General features: G+C 48.1%; 1 long non-coding RNA gene across 4 annotated transcripts; it reads right to left on the bottom strand.

Annotated features, from left to right (window-relative positions):
* Nucleotides 1-799: 799 nt before the first annotated feature.
* LOC140637693 (uncharacterized) lies at nucleotides 800-25,315 on the bottom strand. 4 transcript variants are annotated; one of them, XR_012034758.1, is made up of 6 exons: nucleotides 24,990-25,315; nucleotides 8,385-8,556; nucleotides 6,628-6,785; nucleotides 5,034-5,358; nucleotides 4,027-4,267; nucleotides 800-1,048 (listed from the first exon to the last, which is right to left on the bottom strand). It is a non-coding gene; the product is annotated as an uncharacterized lncRNA (long non-coding RNA). The 4 variants fall into 4 exon arrangements; XR_012034757.1 differs by lacking the exon at nucleotides 6,628-6,785; XR_012034760.1 differs by lacking the exon at nucleotides 6,628-6,785 and having other exon boundaries at nucleotides 4,027-4,179.
* Nucleotides 25,316-26,229: the final 914 nt, after the last annotated feature.

Genomic DNA, 26,229 nt, shown 5'->3' with positions numbered 1-26,229 from the left:
CTTTATCACAGGTATGTATGCTTAGGAGGAACCACAGTATAGATAGGGTTCACCTTGGGGAGTCACTGATGTCACCTGCTGGGGTCTTTAGCGGCTCCACCCGCCAGGGGCTCCTCCAGCAGGTGCATGACTGCGCCCGGCGAAGGGTGGAGGAGGGATCCCCAAGCCAGAGAGCAGCTCCCCTTGCCCATGTTGACTACTATCCCTCTCTAAGAAGAAAACCCCTTTTTGCCTAACTCTGAGTGGCTTCCAGATTTTGTGATCAAAGTGCCCCCCCCCCCCATTGCAATAGTCTCTCTTTAACCCCCACGCTTTGCAATAATCCTTGTGAATGACAGTCTCTCTTTACTAAGTCCGGATTTGATTTTATCTGACAGCCTAAGTATTGGGATACTGGACAGGTGACCAGGACATTTGTGAATGAGAAGACTGGGGGCTATCGCCAAGTCAAGCTGAATCCCTGCTCTCCCATGCAGCTTGTGTTCTGTGCATCTGTTGTCCTTTGTGGGAGACTCATAGAAGGAGGAGGGGAAGTCAGCTCGAGGACCTGGAAAGAGCCTCTATAGTTACCAGTGGCTCTAACTGTACTGCTGGAAGTTCCACAGAGCTGCCACTCTATGGCATAAAGGGTGCAAAAGGATTTGTTGTTGCAACGCCTGGGAACTCCTGGGTGAAATCCTGGGAACTCCAGGATAAACAGTTCTCATCCTTGCGGGGTTTTTCTGCAGGTACGTTGCAAGCTTCTCAAGAATAGGATACAGTAGACACAGCCTCCCCCAATTATTTGACCATGGAATATTTTATTAACCAAACATCCAGGAACATCATGTGGAACGGTTTGGGAAATGCATTTCAAAGCTTCTCGTATCTTCTTCTGCAGTTGCCTAATGTACCGTGCAGAAGACAAGCTTTTCTTTGAGCGATTGTGAGGAGAGGGGATTGATGCGTCGGAGCCGGTGGCCAACGCTGCCTGTTGGTTGGCACCGGATATGTTGGAGCGTCAGGCGTTCTCTCTCTTGAAGCAGGAGGTGTGCTAAGTAGCTTTTTCCTGGAGAAAACACACTAAATGGGTCAGATTTCCCAACAGGAAGATGCTGTGTTTGAAACACATTTGATTTACGACAGCTTCTGCTGTGACCTTGGCTTCCCAGTTTGCGAGTAATGTCACCAGGGTATCTGACTAATGCACGGTTGTGAATTTTTCATGGCAAGGCACGTATTTGTGCTATTGGCCTCTTGGGCAAGGAAAAAAGCATGGCGTGTCAAGAGCAACATAAATTGTTAGGTAAATCTTTATTCCCCCCAGACCTCCCTGCAAAGACCCATTATTCGTGTCCCACTCAACCGTTCATTCATTTACAAACATTTATCGAGCAACTTCCATTTCTAAATACTGTGGGGGATACAAAGATGTATAAAGCCAAGTGGGGACCTAAGTGTTTGGGCAGCAGGTGTGAACGTGGACACGCACAAGAGGGTTTCAAGTGGGGGTCCCTCTTTGGAGTGAGTATGTGGGGTCTCGAGAGCCTGTGATCAACATGCTTATCTTGTAAAAATACGTCTTCCAGGTCCTCTAGGGGCACCTTGAGGGATCAGATTCTATGTGTCTTGTTGGGTTCAAATCCCAGCTATGTGACCTTAAGCAAGTTTCCTAAGGCTTTGGACTTAATCCCCTTATTTGTAAAAGAGGGTGATGGACACAGATAGTTCCTAAAGTTTTTTTTTCAGCTCAAAACAATATAGAGATAAAAATACACCCCAGACACATGTTCAAGACAGAAGGTACACATATGATAGAATGTGCACATTTGCATACACATATATACAAATACATATTTTTCAATTTATTTTATTTTATTTTTGAGATCTATTTATTTATTCCAGAAAGAGAGAGAGAAAGAGAGAGCTCATGAGCCAGGGAAGGGGCAGAAGGAGAGGGAAACAAGCTAACTCCCCACTGAGCAGGGAACCCCAAACAGGACTCCATCCCAGGACCCTGAGATCTTAACCTGAGCCAAAACCAGGAGTCAGACACCCAGCCCATGGAGCCAACCAGGCTCTCCAGAAATATACGCACATTTAAAACGGACATAGTAGGGGCGCCTGGGTGGCTCAGTGGTTGAGTGTCTGCCTTTGGCTCAGGGCATGATCCCAGGGTCCTGGGATCGAGTCCCGCATCGGGCTCCCTGCAGGGAGCCTGCTTCTCCCTCTGCCTGTGTCTCTGCCTGCCTCTCTCTGTGTCTCTCATGAATAAATAAATAAAATCTTTAAAAAATAAAATAAAATGGACATAGTAGAGGCTAGATTACTTTCAGCTAGATGTGCAGATAAGACTTGAGGTCTTTCTCTATCACGTGGGCTTTGAAAGAGGCCTGAGTGTTGGATTTGGAGACGTAGGAGCCTGGGATGATGCCTGCAGGGTGAAGCAGGGTTCCTGGCCAGGAGCAGGGAGGAGCCCAGCATAGAGGATCTCAGGGCGCCTGGGGGCTGGAGGGCAGGCCCAGCAGGAGTGGGGGCCCTGGATGTTACAGGGCCTGGATCTGATGGCAGGGGAGCCATTCCCCTGTGCTCACCTGGCTCTGGCCCCACCCGTCTCTCCCACGTGATGGCCGTTAGCACCTGCTCCTCTTGCTCTTCCTCACCTTCTGCGGGCACCCATCTGCAGCTTCAGGTCTCCTCCCTGCTCCTGCCGAGCTCCTCAGAGCCTGCCCAGTCTCTCCCTGCTCACCCTGTTTGTCACTATGCGGTTTATTTCCTGCAAAGCACTTAGCACTATTCGCAGGGACATATCCACCCCACCAGGCTTGTCCATCAGCTGTTTGTCGTCTCTGTCCCTGGGGGTGGAAGCACCGAGAGGCAGGGGCAGGGCCGGCCTGGGCTGCTGAGCACAGGGCTTGCGTACTCTCAATAAACATTATTTGCATGAATGAATGAATGGATGAATGAGGTGGAATTTACAGCTATGAAGCAGGAGAGAAAACTACACTGTATATTTCTCAAGTGCACCGAGCCTGTGTCGTATTATTTAACTTACTCTTGTCCACACACCTACCCGGTGTCCAGCATAGACACATAAACCACATCCTCATGAAGATTTTTTAATGATATAAAGATATTTGGTCCCCTTGCTTTTCCAGTTTTGGTGATGAGGTCCCTTCCCTTGAGGCCCAGGAGTGGGGTGAGGGCAAAGCTGTGCAAACACCAGGCTCTCAATTCTACCAGACATATCTTTGCCTCTGGATGAGTAGGATCTCAGTGCCCATCTTGGCACTGTCCCTCCTGACACCACCTCCTTGGCACTGACCTCATCAACACTGCCTCCCTGACACTGCCTCCCCAACACCATTCCTCCCTCAACTGCCCTCTTTGGCCCTCTCTCCCCAAACCCTCCCCTGCCCCCAACACTGCCCTGCACACACCCCCATCCTCACTCCCTATATCCCTGCCCCACTCTCCCTGAGGCTGCTTCTCTAGGAGTCCCGCTCCCAAAGTTTAATACCACCTCTGGGTCTTGCCAAGGCCCTGTGGTCGTCTGGGAAGTGCTAACTGAGATTTCTTGCCCAGAGCTGCTCATCCTGTGTGGCTCATGCCCCCATTCCCTGCCTGTCTCCCTTTTTCTTCCTTCATCCCTATACCTGGTCACCTGGTAGCTGCCCTCAGGCCCTGCCCAGATCTGAGCTCAAACAGCCTTTTCCTCAACAGGAGCTGCCAGGGCATCTGATTCTCACTTTGTGCAAAAGCTTTGGGATTGTTTCCCAGAGAGAGCAAAGGCCCAGGTGATAATCTGCACAAATATTACCCAAATATCCCAAACTATGATGATCAGACCAAGTCAGAAATATCTGGCTTTATTTGAGGATGAATGTTGGTCTCTTAAGGTTGTGGCAAAACAAACAAACACAACAAAAAACGAGTAGCGTGAATTTGAGTACTTGGATTAAAAGTAATGATTGGCAAAGGATGATTCCATGCTAATAATAATAAAATTATAATAATAGAGTTGAATGATACAATACTTCTCTTTACCTGAACTCATTTAAGTCACTCCTGAATCCTGAGAGTGGTGTTTCATCATCCCAAGAAAACCGTGGCCTACAGAGTTGCTGGGCTGATGTCATTGAGCTGGGGAGCAGCAGAGGGTGGAATCCAGCCCATGGCCTCCTCAAGATGCTCCTGCACCTAAAAATAGCTTAGTGGGTTCCTTTTCCATGGAGCTGAGGCCTTGTGTGGACAACCCGGCATGATAACCACGAAGGGTTTAGAAGACCTGAGAAAAGTCATCAGGTAAGACCTCTTACTGGGTTTTCTAAAGAAGAAAAAGAGGGAGGTACCTGGAGGGAGGAAATAGAACCCTACTTCTGTTGAGAGCAAGAGTGGACTAATTATGGCCCCTATTTTTTTTAAAATATTTCATTTGTTTATTCATGAGTGACATAGAGAGAGAAGCAGAGACACAGGCAGAGGGAGAAACAGGCTCCCTGTGGGGAGCTCGATGTGGTTTTCAATCCCAGGACCCCGAGATCACGACCTGAGCTGAAGGCAGATGCTCAACCACTGAGCCACCCAGGTGTCCCAATTATGGCCCTTATTTATCATCATTTAATTTCATCATTGAGAGAATGATGCCAAATTCTGCCAATAATTTTCATTCTACACGGGAATATATCTGGACCCAAAGTAGTGATAAGGCTTGTGGCAGATTATGTGCAATTAATTCTATCTCACAATGTTTTTTGCAATGTTACTTTGCCTCTTTCCATGAAGAGGTAGAGTCTAGGGGCACCTTGGTAGCTCAGTTGATTGGGCATCTGACTCTCGATTTCAGCTCAGGTTGTGATCTCAGGGTCATGGGATGGAGCCCTATGTCAGGCTCTGCATTCTGTGGGGAGTCTGCTTGGGATTCTCTTTCTCTGCCCCTCTCCCTGCTCGTACTCTTTGTCTCCCTAAAATAAATAAATAAATCTTTTAAAAAAAGAAAAGAGAAGTGGACTCTATTTCTTTCCCCTTGAATCTGGGCTGGCCCTTTGACTTACATTGACCATAGGATGGAAATGGCATTGGGTGACATCAATGGCCAGATCTTAATAGGGCTTTGAAGCTTCTACTTTCATGCTTTGGAATCCCGAGATCGCCATGCTCTGAGAAAGACCAAGGCCTACTGGAGGGTGAGAAACCAGGAGGAGACGAACAGAAGAAGCCCAGCTAACAGCCAGCAGTAACTGCCAGATGTGTGAGTGAGGTCATCTTGGATTTTCCAGCCAGCCAACCCTCCGCTGAATGCAGATGTAGGAGTGAGTGACTCTGGGAGAAAACAGCCAACGGACAGCACCATCAAACTTGCTGTGATTCTGTGAAGTTCTGAGAAAGAATATATTGGTTGGTGTCTTAAGCCGCTAAATTTGGGAAATCAGAACTGAAACAGAGATGGAACGTGGCCATAACAGGAACCCAAAATATGTGGGATTGACCTGGGGACCAGCTGGTGTCTGAAAGCTGGAGTGTGCGGAGGAGGCTGTTAGGCTGGAGAGAGGGCAATCCCCGGCACCCAGCAAGATTGAACTCTGAGGGATTTAGGGAGACAGAAATTGCACCTCATGAACCTGAGATCCTGGTGAAGGAAATTTCCAACAGCAATATGGAAGGGGTCATATTACTTTCATAAAGTAGTTTATTTGATCTGGATCTAATAAGAGATAGGAAGAGAGAGGAATTACAGAAGGAACTGTTTTATTTTTATTTTATATTTTTTGCAAAGAATTCAGAGAAAATCTAGAAGACCCAGAATGTGCTGGGTTGAAAAAGAAAATTATTTTCATCTCCAGTGTGTTACAGCAAAAGATTCTCCAAATAAGAAATGTCCAAGGGAGGGACACCTGGGTGGCTCAGTGGTTGAAGCATCTGCCTTCTGCTCAGGTTGTGATCCTGGGGTCTTGGGATTGAGTCCCGCATCAAGCTCCCTGTGGGACCCCCTGCTTCTCCCTCTGTCTATGTCTCTGCTTCTCTCTCTGTGTGTCTCTTATGAACAAATAAAATATTAAAAAAAAAAAAAGAAATTTCCAATGGAGTGGCTGTAAGAGCCTCAATTAAGAGTTCAGATTTAAGGTGGTTCCTACAAGAACCTTTTGGTCTGAAAGGGGGGCTTCCGGGCCTCTTAAGGGCATGTCCTTAAAGCAGCCCCACCTGTCGCCTGAAGGTGAGCAAGCTGTAATGCCAAATAAGTATGGATGTAGCTTGTGTCGCTTGGAGTCAACTGGACTCGGATTCATGGGAAGGATGGAGTTTCCAAGATCATTGTATTGGTAGCTCACAGTGAAGGGGTGAGAATCAAGTTTTCTTCTATGAAACATATATATATATATATAAGCTAATACATACTAAGTGCTTTCCATATGCCAGGGCCTAGGCTAAGGATTAGATACATATCCCTGAACTTCACTGCCACACCACTGCGTTGCTGGGAGCCAGGGGCCCCTGCTCCTTCTGCTTTATACTCGGAGGAATGGGGGCTTGGAGAGGTTATCTGCCCAATAACACAGCCTGGTAGCTCACTATGATCTTCTCCACCCAGTGGCCTATTCGACTCCAGTGATACTTGTTTGGTTCACACCGCAATTCCACTTCACTAACCACAAGTGGGGAAAAGTTAAGATGCACCACATCCATCCGCCAGGAGAGTGATGATTTCCTCCTGGTCCCCTGTGTGCAGTTGTCCCTGTCACCGTTGGGTGCCCTCCAACTCCTGATATGAATTTCAGGCAGATTTCTTTTCTGGCTTCTATGAGCATCTGGAAAAGAAGACTCTTGGCTGGTTTTCAGCAAGCACCCGGTGCAGACCCGTTAGCTGTCTTCTAGCCCTAACTGGCCTCTGCCAATAATAGTTGTAAGGGATTCAAATGGTGTGAAAGACCTGGTTGTTGGAGAGGATAATCTGTTTCCAGGGAAATTGCACTTTCTCTCGCCCTCAGGGTTTCTGCCTCAAATGGTGTCTCTCAAAACAAAAAAAAATTTTTCTCTCTCTCCATACTGAAGTGGTGGTGCCTTTTGCTTGTTTTGTTTTCCCCTCTTCCCTCAGGAATAGAAACTTGAATTGCTTTGTACAGAAAACCAAATTATTGAATTACAGAAAAAAAAAGAGAGAGAGATCTATTACTCCTTCAGAATGAAGACAGATGTACAGCTCGTGGTATAATGCATCAATTTGAGTAGTAAATACAGAAAATAGAAATGATATTTATACAGAGAAAAGGAATAAAGATGTCACATGACCACAGAAAACCACAATCATGAAGAAGGCGGGCTGGGTTATAGAACTGACAAAGTTACACCGGGGGGTAAGGCCAGTCCCACTAGCGGATGTGGTGGTGGGGATTTCTACATGGTAGACGCAGAGATTGGAGATTGCCCAGTCCCATCAGCTACTCGTTGCTTCAGTACATGGAATTCAGCTCTGGAAAACTTCCTTCCATGAATAAGTGTTGCCACTTAAAAACAAAAACAAATAGTAATACCTAAATTTATCTGACACATATGGCAGAAGAATCTCACATATATTCAATCTAATCTTTACAGCAAACTTCTGAGATGGGTACTCATTATCATTACTATTTTACTGATGGGAAAAAAATGCACAGAGAAGTAAAGTAACTTGTGCAAAGTCACACAGCAAATAATGCCATAACCACAGTGCCGTACTACCTCTCGTCATTCCTGGGAGGGTCAGTTGGGTCTATCTCTTGCTCTTTATAGGCACGTGCTTAAGCAGAGACATGAAGGACATCTCCATGTGTGTCGGGCTGGGGCAGAGTCCCTGAGTCCCATAGGAAAGTGATTATGAGGGCCACCATGAGCTAATTTCCCCAAGTTTACCATATTGGCTAGGGTTGCCTGGGTTTGGAGGCCAGGTCCAGATAGAAATTGATTTTGGAAGACATGTGGGAGGCCCTACAGCTGATCTACTAAATCGTGGCTGCCAAGTACTCCACTCTGACCTCTGTGTGTTGGGGGCTGAAGACATCTGAGTAAGCAGGACATGTGATTTTCTTTTAAAGTTGGGTATTGCTTGGTGTCTGTGAAAGGAAGGGAACAGCATTGTGGGGATTTCTGTGGGAATCCTTGCCCTTGGGTCTCAGGTCCCGAGAAGGAAGGACTGTAAGGCTCTGTTGGCTGCAGGAATGTGTCATCACACTTAGAGGGAACTAGCCCCAGCAGGAAGCCCCAGAAGGCAGAGGGTGGGCTCTGCCTGCAGATGAGTGGGCTTCTCCCTATGCCCATGTGCTGACTGTCACCAGCTACTCCACTTAGGACCCTGCTGCCTTGACCTTCAAATACCAGATTGCTCAAGGCCAGGCCAGTTTATGAAATGGGTAGGGAGGAGTGGAACTTACCTCAATCTTTGCCTTGTTCCTTTCCTGGATGGTGCCTTGTAGAGCTCCTCTAGCCACCTGCTTCTGGATGTCATGTTCCATCTTCTTGACCCTTCTCTCTCCATAGGGATGGAACCATTCTGTACCACGCCTCCTTGGGAAAATGCACCTGTGCCTTCCAAGTGGACAATTTCTAAAGAAAGACAAAAACTGTCTTTGCTGATAGAATAGACCTCAGGATGATTCTACGGTGGCCTTGGGGACACCCTGTAGATTTGTGTCCAGCGTCTCATTAAGTTGATTAGTAGGAGTTTCAGGCCTCATAGGAGGGGTGTCCTCTATCTGTGCATGCATTGTTCATATATCTACAGATGTTGATTTCAAGGTTAGCTGCTGAGTTTGGTCATCACATTATAAGCCTCTTGAAGGGAAGGCTATTGCTTTAGGCCTCTGCTAGGTAAAGATAGCATGGTATCTTGTCCTTAGCGGATGTTCATATAAACAATTTCATGTCCCAGCCAGGAACGAAAGGGAAGCATGTCCATGGCTGGCGCCAGGGCGGCATGTGGCAACATCTTCTGGAAGAAAGGGAGAGACCCAAGCATGTCCCTGAAGGAGGAGGAGAAGCCAGGAAGGACAAGGTCATCCCAGGAGGAGGAGGAGGCCCATGTGCCAAGTGTGAAGGATGATGAGCTCTGAGCAGATTAGCTTTTCATGGGGATCTCTGGAAATATATTTGAATAGATAGTTTAGGGCTGTTTCTAAGGTCCCTAAATTTGAGCTTATCTTATGGATGGTAAGACACTAAACATTTTAAGTACAGAAGTGATAAAAGTAGTATTTTTTAGGAAGTCTGAAGGAAAGATGGATAAATACTTGGATAGCCTCTATTTTTTTTTTTTTTCCAGACCAAAGCCTTTTCTTGAAAAATTGCCAGCCCATCATTGTTCTCTGTGCCCAAGTCTTTCTGTCTCTCTCTGGAAAGGAAACTGGTGCTTGTAGCCCATGCGGGTATACTGAACAAAACCAAGTGACAGAGCTGAAGGCAGAATGGGGAAGAGCTTCTGCTAGTGACAGCTCTTGGAAGAATCTGAGCCTCCTGCTGTCTTTCAGGGAGCCCTGTGAGGATGCTTCTGAACCTGATCCTTCATGGGACATGTGATGATGATGGCCATCTGGGGCAATAACCCTGCAATTGAGGAAGATAGTCTGATCCTGACCCTTTGGGAGATACAGACTTCCCATTTCTTTCTGGGAAAGGCAATCAGAGTCTGGGAAGTGGCACCTGCTGGGCATATTGTTCTGGTAGCATTGGCCTAGGGAGACACCCTAGCCTGGTGGTGTTTTCCCTTGGCATTGGAGGTATTGGGACAGCCAGCCATTCCTGCACATTGCATATCTATTATTTGAAGTAAAAATCAGGATGGATACTCTGAAAGCCTCTTTGCCTTCAGAAATGAGCTATTTCATGTTGGGCCAGCCCAGGTTGGAGGCAACAAGTTCTATTGAGGAAACCCTCTGCTTCTCTTTTCTGAAATTCACCTAAAAATCAAACCCACCTAATGAGGTGAACCAGTGAACATATCTGAAGCTCTTATAGCACATAGTAAGAGCTCAACAAACCTCAGTTGCTACCATAGTTGTTGTCTCTACTGGGGGCACCTGGGTGGCTCAGTTGGTTGAACATCTGACTCTTGATTTTGGCTCAGGTCGTAATGACAGGGGTGTGAGATCGAGCCTGCATTGGGCTCTGTGTTGAGTGTGGAGCCTGCTTGAGTGTTCTCTCTCTGTCCCTTCCCATCCACCCCCACTCTCTCTCTCGCTCTAAAAAAAAATCGTTGCTTCTATGGAGTTGACCACCAAGAGGGTGCATTATTTTAGTAATATTATTCTTTAAAATTATAATTTTATTTGTCACTGAAAAGGAAATCTAATTTGAACACATCTGAACCTCTAGTTTATTCTAGAGGCCTGGTGTTGGCTCAGAATTTCCTGATGGGATGACAAGCAGTGCTCAGAGAATATCCCATGCATTTCTAGCCTGGGGGATATTTTGTTACATTATTACGTGCTACTGTGTCATGTTTTATTATTGTATCATTATACGGGGTTATTGTGGCTCACATTTAGCGAGTGCATGCAACGTGCTATGCTTGCATTGTCTCATTCAAGGCCTACAGCACCATCAGTACTTAACCTCATCTTGTACTCTAGAAAACTGGCCCAAGAGGTTAAATAATTTGCCTGGGGTTACACAGCTGGCAAGGGACATGGCCAAGATTTACACACCAGGGCCTTCTCTGCTACACCGCAAGTATTAAGTCCCCACACTTATAATGGTGAAACGTAAGAACTCATATGGTACAAGGAAGCCCTGGGCTCCCTTGCTCCTTCTCCACCCCCTCCCAGGGTTGGGGGGCAGCGGGCAGACACAGTGCAGAGTGTGAATCATTTCCTTACTGCCTTGGACCTATCCTGAGATGTCTAACTTCCTGTCGGTACTCATGCTATTTGTCGGCCTGGATGCCCTACCCCAACATCTGCAGGGTAACTGTGACTTGCCTTTGGATGTCATCACCTCCGTAAAGTGCTCTGTGATACCCTCCAGAGTGAAAGCACCTGCTGCCTCTTCTAAACCTTGGTTATGGGCTCTTCACCTTCCCCTTGATATTTTCCCATTATCTCCAATCATGCACATTTACTGTCCCCAGCCTTGTGAGGGCACAGATGGCATTTATATAAAGGAAGGCTTTGCTGTAGGTGATTTGCTGTAGCTGTCTTGGCCTGTATGGCTCTTCTCATCGCTCTTAGTAATTGGGCCTAGACATCCCCAGTAAGAGTGACATTTCTAAATCTCACACATCCCTGATGATTATCACTGCTTTATTTCAAATGGGCACTTACTTTGCTCTAAGCACTAGCCTAAGCACCCGATGTATAGTATCTCATTTATTGCTCCTGATCTTACACTGGGCCTTTAACTACATTTATAGAAGGGAAGCTGGGCTCAAGGACACAAGGTCAGTAAGTGGCAGTCTAGACTTGAACTCAGATCTCACCATGAAGCTGGGCCATAACTCCATCTCTCGCTTACCACCACCACCACCACCACCACCACCCTCGATTGTCCCTGTTCTTGACTCCCACCTGACCCTCGTCCTTCTCTGTGACCCCACCATATCTCAGTGTCTGGCACAGCCCTGGGTGGGGTTGCTGGTAAGATCGATAAAGCTGGGATAGAATCGAGGCATACAGCCAGAGAGACTGACATACACAGAACACAGGAACAAAATGAATCATAAAAACCCCGCAGTGTAAGGGACTTCTTGTTCCAACTGCATCAAAGAGTCACCAGGACACAATGGAGAATCACAGTAGTGCCTCCATAGTAACTGAGGCTCTCAGGGCAGATGCAGCCTGACTTATATGTGGAAGATGCTCATAAATATGTGCCAATGAATGACTGCTGTTTTTTTTTTTTTTCATCGTGAAGTGAATTGATCCCTCTGTGCCCAAAAAGCTGTGACTTTGTTGTCAATAAAGCATCAATTAAAATAGAACGTGGGACTTGGAAGGGCCTTTAGAACCCAGCTAGTTCACCCTTATGTCATGGTTGAGGCTCAGAGAGTGTGCCCCCACACCTGCTGGGAGCAAGCAGCAGTGTGTCACCTCTCATCCCCTTGACTCTCTTGGCTTGGACAGCCCGGACAGAGGAGCCAATGATGGAGCCGGTCCTATGTGTTTGGAAATGGGTGCCAGCTGGGGGGAGGCAGTTGCCAATAGACTCCTTTCCTCCTACTGGTTTTCAGTACTGTAGCTACCCATGCAAATTGTCCCTTGGAATGGCATAGTTTTGCACGTGGCGACTTGTGTGTCCATACCAAGTTGTCTCTGTCATGCTAGGTGCCAGGGAAATTGACTCTGTCATCAGTAATGTGTTCGGAACCTGGCTCTGGTGCCAGAAAACCCTTTTTATATGTGGGCTCACCATTTAGCTGTCTAAATACAGGATGATTAATCTGGGCTGCCAGGGAGAAGAAAAAGGGTTTGAAGCATGGGACGTGACAACAGTCAGCAGGACTGTTATCTTAACCATGCCAGTAATCACCCCCCAAGATTCAGATGTGAATGAAGCCGTGCGCAGGCTTCACTGACGGGGGCACGATTATGCCCAGCTGGCCTCGGAATTCTGCAGCGATCTTGATCCAAAGCCCTTTCCTAGGGAAATCGCAGCTTAGTTTCTAAGCAGAAGGGCTATGTGGGGCCTTCCTGAAAAATTTCCCTGCGGCCCAGAATTTAAAGGCTCACTGGTACCGAACATAACATTAGACTCTGAAGTTATGAGAAGCGCTCCTACGCCACAGGCAGAAATCAGTCTGCTTTCATTCCTCTTGTTGGTCCTTGGGGTCTAAAGTGAGTCATTGCTTAAAAACTGAGAAATGAGAGAAATAAGGATGCCTTCTGAGTGTTAAACTTTAATAGGGATACATAATAGATCAGAGCAGAACGCTGCAGAGTCACCTTAAAGAAACAGGAAGAAGAGACAGCCACCTTATTACAGCTGTTCGTGTATTCAGAGAAAGACCTTGGCAATCAGGAGTGCCCCGGCGGGAAACGTAAGGTGCCAGCTGGGAGAGGGACCCTTAGCAAAGGTCTCTAAGTGTTTCTGGGGCTGGAGGCACCTGCAACCAACTGCTGGGGGTGGTCGTGGAGTTTGTGGCTAACCAGCTCCAATCACGCTGATCCCATGGCTGAGGTCAACTTTGCTTGCTTTTCAGGCTCTCAAACGTCAGTCCAGCTAACACGTTCTCATTCTGATGATGTGCTTCTCCGACACTCTTTTCTTTTACGTGGCGACTATACATTTTCTCACTGTAAATTGGGAAACTGTGACATCTGGTTTTAGACATCAGGCCTGGTTAACGTGAGCCTCACCGCGGGAGAGGAATCTGCTTTATGTGAGTTGGTAATATCGCATTTCTGGGCAGCAGCGAGGGACGGCAAAGGCAAAGTCATGGGTGGTGGTATGTTACTTAAGGGCAGGATGGGGCCCCATCCTGAGAACACATCGAGGAGAACCATCCTGGCTTCTATAGGGTGGAATGTATTCCAACTTTGCTCCATCGAGGCCAAGAGCAAAACATTGTTTTCCTTTCTAAAATATGGCCTGATAGAAATAGGCCCATAGATCCTCGAAGGGTCAGCTTGAGGCTAAAGAACGAGGACCCTGGGTCCTGACCCTGGGTGGCTCAGTCAGATGAGCATCTGACTCTTGATTTTGGCTCAGGTGGTGATCTCAGGGTCCTGGGAAGGGGCCCCATGTAGGGGGTGTCTATGTTCAGCGAGGAGTCTGCTTGAAGACTCTCTTTCTCTCTCTCTCTCACTCTCTTTCTCCCTCTTTCTTTCATCCTCCTTACTCTCTGTAAAATAAATAAAATCTTTTTAAAAAAAATACTAAAGAACACAAATCAATGTGTAGACATGAGTTAAGCCTGCTCGGTGCAGTCTGGGGGTAGATGAGGGCAGACCCTGGACACAAGGTCTAGGCTGCAACCACAGAAAGAATTTTCATCCTGGACTGACGGGTCAGTTACTAGAGGCAGTTCTACATCATTTAACTTCCCCCCAACAGACAAGAGAAATTGAAAAGTGAAAACTGCCAAACCTTAAATTCTATGATTCTGCGGTTCTATTCTGTGTCAAATGGTGAAAAGCCAAACAAAAACAATAATAAATACTAATACACATTGCTGTACACTAGACCAGAATAAAATGGTTCTTTCTGTTACGGAAATTATACTGTTAGCTTTTCCCACAGCCATCTTCTTGTTCAGCAGCCACATCCTCTGTCCCAGGCTGGCACCATGGTTGCTTGGGATTGTCAAGAACCAAGTATTTTTGCTTAGCTATCTTTCATATGTGATTCCCTCTATGGTGTGCTACAGCCCCTGCATGTCCCCTCCTGACCTACTTTCCTGACCATGTTCCATGCAGGAAGAAGAAAGAAGGGTGAGATGAGATGCTGTGTTCCAACTGAGTGAACACCTGTAAGGAGCTTTCGAGAGAGTTCTACTCAGCAGTTATATCTTGTTAGCCAGAATGGTGTCACATGGTTACTTTTATCTGCAAGAGAGTCTGGGAAGTGTGTTTTTTAAAAATACATTAAAAAATTAAAAAAAAAAAAAACCATCAGCATGAGCGGGAAAAGGGGCAGAGGGAGAGGGAGAGAGAGAATCCCAAGCATGCTCCAAGCTCAGTGCGGAGCCTGATGCAGGGCTCAAATTCATGGCACTGAGGTCATGACCTGAGCCAAAATCAAGAGTCAGACGCTCAACCAGCTGAGCCACCCTGGTGCCCCAAAAGGTGAGCACAAAGTAGCTGGGTTTCTGAAGCACATGAAGAAGGGCCGGTGGATTGGTAATAGGCAGTCTTCACCAGGGTTACCACGTCAGGGACCAGGGACTCCATCTGGACTCCTCCCTCAACCTTGTCACCCAAGAATTCCCACCAACATGCCAACATGTCACTCATGGGTGTCCCTCCCCTGCTATACCTTCCTGCTCTCCTTCCCTTAGCTCAGGCCCCACTATGTTTCCACTGTAGGATGTGAGAATCAGACTCCTGTTCAGGTAAGCCCTCCCTTGCTCTTAGCTCTTCAGTGGCTCCCCATGGCCCTCAGAGTGAAAAACCGATTTTGCACGTGCAGGTTTCTTCCTGTTCCATACTCTGTGTCTCCAGCCTCACATCCTTTTTCTCTCCTTGCTCAATGGGCATCCACAGCAGTGAACAAGACCGTGTGCTCCTGATCCTCTGTGACTTCTCTTTCTCCCACACCCCATATCTGATCCCTCCATCTATTCACCACCTTCAAAAGGTACGCAGAATGGGACCCCGTCTTGATAATGATTGTGAATGATTGTGAATGAGTGGGTGAACACTCAGCGTAATGTTTTGATGGACTGGTTCACGTCCTTTTCTCCTATGATTTGATATTTTCTCTAGAGACAGTGAAAGCGTTGGTGAATACCAGAAGTTTAAGACTTGGAAAAGAGAAGGGCACCTGGGTGGGTCAGCAGTTAAGCATCTGCCTTTGGCCCAGGTGGTGATCCTGGGGTCCTGGGATCACGTCCCACATCAGGGTCCTGGCAGGGAGCCTGCTTCTCCCTCAGCCTGTGCCTCTGCCTCTCTCTCTGTCTCTCTTGAATAAATACATAAAACCTTAAAAAAAAAAAAGACTTGGAAAGGAGACAAGAATAGTAGTGATAATTGTCTTCAATAACAATAACACCTGGATGTTTCTTTTCAAGTCATTGTTTTGTTCTGGTGCCTGAAGGAGACAGGACAGGGCAATACTTATGACAGGGAGACATGGGAGACTGGAGTTGGACTCTCTGGTTTATTTTCTTTCTTTTTTTAAAATTGTTTTTGACTCTCTGGTTTCAAATCCTGGTTCTCTTTTGTGGCCTTGGATAAGTCCCTTACCTTCTCTGTGGCTCAGTTTCCTCAAATGCAAGGGTTGTTGTGAGGACAAAGTTGTAAGTGTTTATAACAGCACCAGGTGTACAGAAGGCCATCCGGAAATGCCAACCAGGAGTAGTGATGGTGGCACTCGTGGTAGCGGGTGCAGCCACGGTTGTTTTTGTGGTAATAACAGCATTGACGATGTGATATTTCTAATTCCGCCTGCTTCGGCCTCAACTAGTAGCTTTGTGGTTCATACTGAGATTAAAATGAATTCTTGTCATTTTGACCACTTGCCAACATCAGAGGGAGAACTTTGGGCATCTGCAGTATTTGCTCTTCATTTCAGGAGCATGAGTGCTTCCTTGAAGATTTGTTTATTTATTTGAGAGAGAGAGAGAGAGAGAGAGAGAGAGAATGGTGGGGAGGGGCAGAGAGGGAGAGAGAATCTCAAGCAGATTTTGAACACTGAGCATGAAGCCTGACGCAGGGTTTGATCTCATGACCCTGAAATCACGACCTGAGCCAAAACCAAGAGTCGGACCCTTAAATGACTGCGCCCCCGTGCGCCCCAATGAGTGATTCCCTGAAATGGGTCAGGAACTGTATCAAGGAGGTGAATAGTTAGTTGCTATTTGCCCCTGATAATCCAATCTTTTATTTTCTTTTGGCAAGAGTAGTCAGAATTTTCTTTGGGAACTTGTTAAAAATGCTAATTTTCAGACCCCACCATAGCTCCATTGTGTCAGAAATCCTGGGGCTAGGGCCCTGCAATCTCCATGTTCTGACAAAGTTTTCTAGGTAATTCTGATGCACGTTGCTGTCTTACAACCACTGAACTGAGGCCGTGTTACTCCCACTGTGGTGGCTCCTCCATCATGACCTAGAAACTTGTTAAAAATGCAAAATCCCAGGCTCTTTCCCAGACTGACCAAAAAAGTCTGCATTTTAATTCCAAGTGATTCATGGGGACATTAACATTGGAAGACACTGATCTTGGGCACTGGTTTTCAAACTTGGCTGAACCTTGGAATTACCCCTAGAGCTGGAAAATCCAGCTGGGACTCCCTCCCAGAGTCTGGTGCACTGATCTGAGAAACAGCCTAGGTAATGGGATGTTTTTAAGCACCTTCCACCACCCCTTCCCTCATCCCCTACCCCTCCTCCAGGGAACTCTAATATATAGCAAAGTTTGAGAATCAATGACCTAGAGCAGGGTTCTCTAAGTGTGGTCCCTGGGCCAGGAGCACAGGTGTCTCTGGGGAACTTGTTAGAAATGTAAATTCCTGAGCCCCACCCCAGACCTGCTGAATCAGAAACAGAAGCAATCTGTGATTTAATAATCCCAGCAGGTGATGCAGGCTGAAGTCTGAGAACCACGGCCTAGGGCCCCAAAACTCTGTCTATAGCTGGCAGACAGCCATGGGGTCACTAGGATGATTAACCATTCCAGTTTGTCGGAGACTGAAAGATTCCCCAGGACACAGTGCTAAAACCAGGGCTGTCCTGGCCAAATTGGGGTGGCTGGTCCACCCAGATCAAGGAAGATTCCATTTTTTTTGTAAAGTGGCACGGCACACGGTCCATGCCATTGGCTAAAACTTAGCCCTTGGCCACACCTTACTCCAACGGAAGCTGACAAATGTGGTCTAGCTCTGTGCCCAAAGGAGAGAGAAACGTGTTTGGTGAGGAGCTAGCTCATCTCTGCCACAGCTCCTGACCAGTCAGTGATGGTCTCACCCTTCAAATATGCATGGAGGGGTGCCAAAGTCTAAAGATGCCTCTAAAAAGGGCTCATTAAGAAAGGGTAAGTCCTTCCTCTCTGGGGATGCTCTGCTTGCTGTTGACTTTTCACTGCCAGTTCTTGGATTGTGACATCAGCATCTGGTATTAGCAGTTCAACAGGAAGGGAAAAAAACCCCAACCCCAAAGCTTCCCCAGCAAGTCTACTCCCCGATTGTAGGAGGCTGCAGCTGGGATGTGATGGAGTGAGCATATGGCTTTAGGGAGGCCCATTTGGTTCACTTAGCAGAGTTCTGTGGCCTGTGAATGTTCAACACATTTTAACATTAAAGTCTTCAGGCAGCTGGCCCAATTCCTGCCTCCCCGCGCTGCCTCTGAGTCTGGCTGTGCGGAAACAGAGGCGTGGGGCAGATGATCTCCAGCGAGGCTGATGGACGGGAACAGAGCAAGGGGCTTTCTGAATGCATCACCTGCTCCAGAGCATCTCAATTCAGGCTTTATGCAAATGTCATGTCATTTGCTGAGGCAGGGAGGTTGTACTCCTCTGAATAGGAGAACCAGCCCCCTTCGGTCAAGGGGCTTCTTTGAGGCAGAGAAAAATTAGGACACATGCCAGGCAAGCCTTGGCCAGCAATGAGGAGAAAAGACATGCTCTGGAATACATTTTGAGTGAGATTTGCAGATGGAAATACAGTGGGGTCTCTCTGGTAGGCAAGGTGTTAGTAAGGGTCATCGTTTTTGATCCCTAGATAGAGCCCAAGACATCCTGATCTTTCTAACCCGTAGATAGGGAGGCATCATGTGTGGTGGACAGGGCACTGGACAAAGGCCCAGAAGATGCAGACCCTGGCTCTGCCCCACCTGCCACTCTAACTAGCAGCTCAGGCATCACAGCCTGCTTAAGCCCTTTGCATTACCAGGAGTCGTTGGGGGTACAGATGGGAGTCTGGGGAGGGTCCTTTGCCTGGGTGCAGAGAGGCCCCCGAAGCAGAGTAAGCTGCGATTCCAGGTATGATAGAGCAGGGGAGCCTGCCCTGAAAAGTATAAGTGCCGGAGGGTGGGGGGTGGGTGGGGGTCCTTGATAGAATAATGAAACCAAGCAGGCACACTACATTCTCATGTACAGAGGCCCTTTTCCAAGGACAGTGATCCTTACCCGGCCAGACGAGATTTTGACTGATCTGCATGACCTTTTCTCCCAGGTATTTTTAAGTTAGGTATTTCTTACCTTTTCCCAAATGTTCAACGAAGACAGCAATTTTGGTCTTTCCCTTCCTCTGTCTTCTTCCCACCTGCATTAGTTTCCCATGGCCGCCCTAACAAACTCATCGGCTGAAAACAATGCAGATTCAGTATCCTACAGTTGTAGAGGCCAGAAGTCCAAAACCTACCACACAGGGCTGACGTCAAGGTTCATTCTGCAGTCTGTAGGGGAGGATCTGTGTCCTTGGCCTCTTCTGCTGCTGGATGCTGACTGCATCCCATGGCTCCTGACTCCTTCCTGGAACCACTCCAGTCTCCTACTTCTATCCTCCTACCTCCTACTTTGTCCTTTGACCTCCTTGCCTGCTCCTTTTATAAGGACCATGATCACATTGGACTCACCTGGGTAATCCAGGAGAATCCCCTCATCTCAAGATCCTTAGCTTATCCCATTTGCAAGTCCCCTTTGCCATGTAAGGTAGCATTCACAAGTTCTGAAGATGTGGATAATATGGGGTGGGGGACATCATCTACCTCACTACAGTGTCCTTCTTTCATTTCATTCACAAATGCTTACTGAGGACTTTCAGTGGGTGGGGTCCTGGGCCTGATGTTGGGGCTCTGGTGACCACGAACAGGCATGCCCCCTGGCATATGAGTTTACACTCTACAGGGAAGACGGACTTCAATCAGAGTTGCACACATACATGTAAAATTATGCGACCATCGTCATGGTACATGGGGCTATGAGACTGTGTCATAGAGGGATTTGCTTGATCTAATCTGAAGCGGGGAAGTAAGGGACTGTTAAGTGGTTTCCAAAGTATCTATGGAAGGCCACGGAGACCATGTTAGGAATTTTGGTCTTTGTCCCAAGAACAAAGGGGGGCCAGTGGAATGTTTTAACTAGGAGAGTGTTAGAATCAGATTTGCATCCCAAAGCTCTCAGCAGAGACTGTGTGGAGAATAGGTTGGAGGCAAGCCATTGCAGTGGTCTGCTGGGAGTTCAGGACGGTGTAGACGAGCTCTTGGTCCCAACTGTGCAGGCAGCTGGGTGCCTAAAAGATACTAGTCTCTCTCTTTCACTCACTCTCTCTCTCTCAGTGATGGATTGTCTGAAGCTTGCATTGTAGAAGAACATTATGAGATTGAACACGTTTATATCATTGCGCTTTGAATTTTAACCAAGACCTCTGTGGCAAGTGAGAGGGTGGCCAGGCATGGACAGCTCAGTCTCCAACAGAGGGGCTCTCACATCTGTAGCTCGAGCCCAGGAAGGCGATGATGTAGAGGTGGTCCACAAGGAAGTAGTCTGGGGGCCTACCTTGTTCTGAAGAGCTGAAAACTTCAAGTGGGTGTGGGGGTCATGGGAAAATGAAGATATCTAAAGTGCTTTATAAGAGCACATGACAACAGTTGGACATTAACCACTACCTAGGAATCATGTTCAGTATCAGGCATGATTTGAATGGAAAATCCAGGAGACATGGAAGGGTAGATTTTTGCCATGGACACTCCATGAACGGCATGATGGGTGTTACAGACAGCCCAACATGTAGAAGGAATGACCTTGTGAAAAGGAGATGCAGACCCAATCTAATACCTCTATTCAAATATCTGAAGGGTTGCCATGTAGAAGAAGGGATATAATTATTCTGTGTGACTTGAAAGAAAGCCCTAAGACAATTGGATGAAATGATAAGATTTTGAGTCAAAAGAAAGAAGAACTCTATAAAACTTAAAGCTACCTAACAATAGGATGATGTAGGGGAAAGTATACGGGCTCCTACTGTATACCAAGTGCTGTTGGGGCTAGAGGTCAGGGAACCATGGTTCTTGTCCTTTATTATGTAATGTTGGAAGTCAAGCAAGACTTAAATCCATGATGAAAGTATTTTACACACAAAAAAGGAATCAAACAAGATGCTCTGTGGTCTTGGAGGAGGGGCAATTGTGTGAGCTTGAGTTGTGGATGGTGACAGACCCATGAAAGATGGGCACCAATTTGACTCTTGAGCACCAGAGGGAGTGTGGGAGTGGGCATTTTTTGTTGAGGGAGTTCAGGATGTGGTCAGCACACTGCAAGCCATCTCCTACCGCCAAGGACCAGAGAAACCCCAGAAGGCAGTATGGAGCGAGCCTGCACGTGGCGCGTGGGGATAGAGTGAGGTGGGGTGACCCTCACTCTATCCCCACGTCCTGCCAGGCCAGCCTTCTGTAAATGGCTGCCTCTGGCAGCTGAGTCATCATGGCAACATGTCTTCTCGAAGAAGCAGACTGTCTCACAGGCCAGATTAAGATGTGATGGATTGTGTTAGCCTATCTAAAGAGTTTCCCATTAGCCAGCTATGAAAGCATGACGGATAAAGTCACTGAGGAAACGCCTGCTGCAATCCCGCAGGTACAGTCCCGTGGAGAGGGGCCTTGACCCAAAGGTGAGGTGGATCTGTTTCTGAAGGCATGCACAGCCTTGCGAGAGACCGCATGGGAACCTGATGCCCGAAAAACATACTGAGCCTAAGACAAGTATCCCCTGGCTCTGCCTCCCTGCTCCAAAGAGTGCAGATGATTCAGGTTTCCTTGCAGTTTTCCTACAGGAAAATCATGTTCGGGCCTCTCGAATGTCTCATCAGCTAGACAGTTAATCTGTTTTTTACTGCATCACTCTTTCTTTCTTTCTTTCTTTCTTTCTTTCTTTCTTTCTTTCTTTCTTTCTTCTTTCTTTTAAAGATTTTGTTTATTTATTAATAGAGATGCAGAGAGAGAGAGAGAGAGAGAGAGAGAGAGAGAGAGGCAGAGACACAGGCAGAGGGAGAAGCAGGCTCCATGCAAGGAGCCTGACATGGGACTTGATCCCCGGTCTCCAGGATCACACCCTGGGCTGCAGGCGGTGCTAAACCACTGCACCACTGGGGCTGCCCTGCATCACCTTTCTTGATGCATTTCGTCCATGTAAATGTTTCCACGAGTCAATAATTTGTAGTCAGGCAATGACTCTGGGTCATAACCCTGAGGACCAGATCCTGCACTCTAATGCATTCACTAAGGCACTGTCGGTCTCTTTGGCCTTTCGGTGGCCACCTAGATGGACTAGATGGACTCTTTCTAGTGGCAGCCACATTCCGTCATGGCCATCTGTGCCAGTCATGTGCTTATTTGCCCTCAGACCCATCACCAGGTCTTACTCTGTAAATGCACAACAAAACTACAGTTCCCAGGCTCCTTTGCCACCTGGCTTATGGCAGTGCTCTGCCAGTAGGGGGTGCCAGTGGGAGACTGGAGGGCAGAGGACCGAGAAGCTGCAGCTGCTCCCTCATCAGCCCAGTTCATCCATCCGCCTCACAGGCCCACTGTGCTTCCAGTTTCTGGGGAATGGACCTCAGCACCTGGTTCCAGCAACCCTGCCTCTTCCTTTGTCTGCAGCCTTGGGAGGCGTTGATGGGGAGGGTGGCAGCTTTCTGCTGTTCCCTCTTTGATGTTTTAGTTCTTCTGTTGTCTTTGTAATTGGCCCCCTCTATAAAATTCACTTTTTAATTTTTTTTTATTTTTTAAAAGATTTTATTTAGTTATTCGTGAGAGACACACACACAGAGAGGCAGAGACACAGGCAGAGGGAGAAGCAGGCTCCCTGTGGGGAGCCCAATGCAAGAACCCAGGATCACAACCTGAGCTGAAGGCAGATGCTCAACCACTGAGCCACCCAGGTGCCCCTAAAATTCCCTCTTTTTAGATTATCAGGAGTGGCTTCTGTTTCCCTGTGCATTTAGCTTCCAGGTCATTGCCACCGCGGACCCTTAGATGGTAGCCTGAGAAGTTTGGAACTGAACCTGGGAGTCTGTCCTTCTCATTTTGTAACACAAAATAATCACTGTACGTTTTCTTGGGTCATTAATTTTATCTGTAGATGCAGGACAAACAAAATAGCTGTGATGTTGTAATAATACACAACGGATACATGGTAGTGGAAAAGTGACGTGATTTTAAGATTAAACCAGAAAAATTCAGTCTTTTTGCACTTGTAAGAAGACCATGGATCCCTTTTTCTTTTCAAAGCGCTTTAGAGAAAAGTCATTAAAAGCACTGTCATAGGGATGCCTGGGTGGCTCAGTGGTTGAGCGTCTGCCTTCAGCTCCAGGCTTGATCCCGAAGTTCCAGGATTGAGTCCTGCATTGGGGTCCCCGTGTGGAGTGGAGCCTGCTTCTGCCTCTCATTCTCTCTCTCTCTCTCTCTCTCTCTGCATGTGTCTCATGAATAAATAAATAAAATCTTAAAAACAAAAACAAAAACGGGCAGCAGGCTCAACATCCCCCAACCCTTATGAAAGGTAATGGCAGTGGTGGTGGTTGGGGTGGTGGTGGTGGTGGTGTCAGGGGGCTTTAGAGACTCCCAACAGATAATTACCTGATTGAAAGTATACTTGCTATAGGGAGATCCATAGCCATGAGCACATTTATTTGGAGAAGGGAAAGGCCAGGGGAAGTCAGCTGAACAACTGTCCTCACATGCAGATCAAGAGGTCTGGCCAACCTAGACCAGGTGTAGGCAGTCACGTTGGGAGAGCCATTGACTTGGTTTCTCATCACGTGCATCATTCACTCCCATGGAGATGGTTCCAATTTCCCCTCCTTGCTATAAATTGTGGGAGCCCCCAGGCCATCATTACTCTGTTCTTTCCTCCTTGGTTTCTGCAACCTTTGCCAGAGCCACCTCTGTTGACTCATTGTGTTCTCTGGGACACTGCCTAGAAAAAAGCGGGGCTCTGAGCCACCGACCACCCGCCCCCGGGCCCCTTGGATCGCAAGAGTGACTCGGGGCCTCTCTCCCTGGTTGCAATGCCTGCCACCCTCCGCACAAGGCATCCCCGAACGCATCCAACTAATTAGTGTTTGCAAAGTGATTCCCGTGGCTGAGGTGAGAGCCACCCAGAAGGGCCAGGTATAATCACTGTTATATCCGCGGCTTACATAATTCCTGGTCCACCCTGGAATGATTTTTGAAGCCTTGGTAATTGGCGAATTACAGTGTAAGTGCTGAGAACCAGCTGCGGTTGTAAGTGCCTCGTGCGTTTCTGTAGGTGGTGGGGAGCTGGGCGTGAATGTTGACGGATGGGTTAGGGAAATTACAGCTCAGGTTCCTGTGCAGCTGCTTTGAAAGAATATTGGACAAAGGACACTTCTAAGCAGATGCGCCGTTAGCAATTAGATGATTTAAAAAGCCGCCCGATCAATATTTATGGCTGGATAAAGAAAAGATACTTATTGCACTTGGGTGACCTGAGTGAGGGCTGAGCACCGATCCGGGCTGCCCGTGATCAGCTCCGGGGCTGCAAGCGAAAGGGCCCGAAAGGAACACACCAGAAGTCCTAGGACTCGCACCTGGGAGGTGATCAACAGGGTTTGTGAATGAATGCGTGAGTGATGCAGCTGAGCCCGTCTCTATTCCCAAGATCTCTCATTCCAGAAAGAAAAAATTTTCACTGAGGATTATTAGACACCAGTGAGGCTCCTTCACTGACCAGAGGCTCCCCGATTTCCTTCTTCAACAGCTCAATGCCTTCGTAAAAGGTTATTTTACTGAGACTCATTTTCCACCTCTGACCTACCTGTCGGGCCCTGAAGGCGTCTGAGCTTGCATCTCCCACGGAAAAAGGCACGGAGCCGCCTCATTTTCCCTGGCCTAGTCGCACACCTCCTGTGCCACCTTCGAAGGACTCTGTCCTCTATCTGTGCCCTTCTCACGCTTCTCTCTCAGGGGCCCCACTGGCCAACAGCGCCACGAGCAGTGGGCAGGAACCCTACCCATCTCCACTCCAGATCTGCAAGAGGAAAATGACTCCCCCCTCGGGTTCTGCGGGGTGGCGCTCAGCCCCGCGTGTGACAGGGGCTGCAGTGCCAAGACATCCATCCATGCGAGACAGAAAACCTTTGTTGGAGGAAGGCAGGCCAATCCGGGGGTGGGCTGGGGTGGGGGGACGTGGGGGCCAGGAACCTGACAGGGTGAAAAAGGGGTGTTGATGGATGTGATGTGAAAAGAGAGGAGAGGCAATGAGCCTGAGCGTCCAGCTGGGCCGTGCCAGACAGCTGGGCCGCTGACAGCACACCCGCTGGCTGCCCTCTCCCCCCAGCCCTCCACCGGGGCAGGGAGATTGGTGTCCGGAGCTCAGACAGGTGCAGGGGACGGTTAAGCGACGGCTGGAGCCGAAGGAGGGAGAGTGCGTACCTTTGATTCGGCTTGCTGGCCTTCAGCACGTGCTAATTCTCGAGCTCCGTGAAGAAGGCAGGCTGACACTTCTCAGGTCACCAAAGGCCATTCATGGGCTTCCTCTTTGTGAAGGGAACCGTCCAGAAGAGGGCACGGGTGGACGACGCAATCAGAGGCCCTCGTGGCTTCCAGTCCTGGGGTGTTTCTTGCCACAGAGAAGTGAGGCCCGGCCCTGCCGTGTTTACCTGCATTAGCAACGTGCCCAGAATACAGCCATTGTCGAGGCAATCCGCTTTGTTCTCTATGCAGACATTCTGGCTGAGTGCTGACTGTGGGCTAATGCCCATGGCAGGATGGAACAATGGTGACATTCATGAGTCAGCATTAGGTCAGTCCTGCTCCTGTCAAGGCTCATTATTTGTTGCTTTTAAGAGGGAGGCTTTTTGCCTGCAGCTAAGCCACCAACACCCACGGGGAAAGGGAAACGCATGTGGATCTGCCCTGGTGTGTTTGAATTGTACATGTTGCGTTTCTTGGCAGTCCGGGCCATCAGACCGCGAGGACTCCACCACAAAGCAGCCATCTGCTGGCAGGGCAGGTGCCGGGCCTGCCTTCCCGCTTTCTCTCAGGCACGCCCAGGGCCCGCTCAGAACTGGGGCAGAGAAGAGACTAGGCCTGGAGTCCGCAGAGCTTGGGGTGCCAAGGGGAGCCGCTAAGGAACCAGCCCGCAGCACCCACGGGGAGAACCTTTCGTGACGGTGTACAGGAGTTTTTATTGGTGCGGTCTTTCCAAGATCGCTTTTGCAAGAGCTATCAGATGCGCTTACAAGCGTCAGGACACCTGGATCCTTAAATCTTATGTCCGGGAGGTGGGATAAAGACAGAGCTCCCTTGAAGGTGTGGTCGGGGGGCGGGCAGAGGCCGGAGGAGCCTCAGGGTCCTTCTTGGCAAATCTGTACTCTTGCATCTCACAACTGGCAGCTGCTGGCAGCTCCGCCCAGCGCTCGATATGGGCACTGCGCAAAGACTTCCCTTTGCAAAAAAGAAAAACAATTGCTCACGGTGGGCTTCACAGAGGACTCTAACAATTCAATTTTATAACTGTCCTGTCCTGCTTAGGGACACTCGCTGGTGTGAAACTCACACATTCAACAGATGAAATAAGATAAGTATTCATCAAAACTGCCTCTCCCCCCCCCCCCAGATTCTGTTGGAGCTCGAAAAACAAACCTAACAAGCAAAAATCAATATGGCTCGT

The sequence above is a fragment of the Canis lupus genome, chromosome 8 (assembly GCF_048164855.1).
Source record: "Canis lupus baileyi chromosome 8, mCanLup2.hap1, whole genome shotgun sequence".
In the NCBI taxonomy this organism is placed as follows: domain Eukaryota; kingdom Metazoa; phylum Chordata; class Mammalia; order Carnivora; family Canidae; genus Canis; species Canis lupus.
The sequence above is the reverse complement of the archived record's forward strand: the minus strand, read 5'-3'. Positions and strand labels throughout refer to the sequence as shown.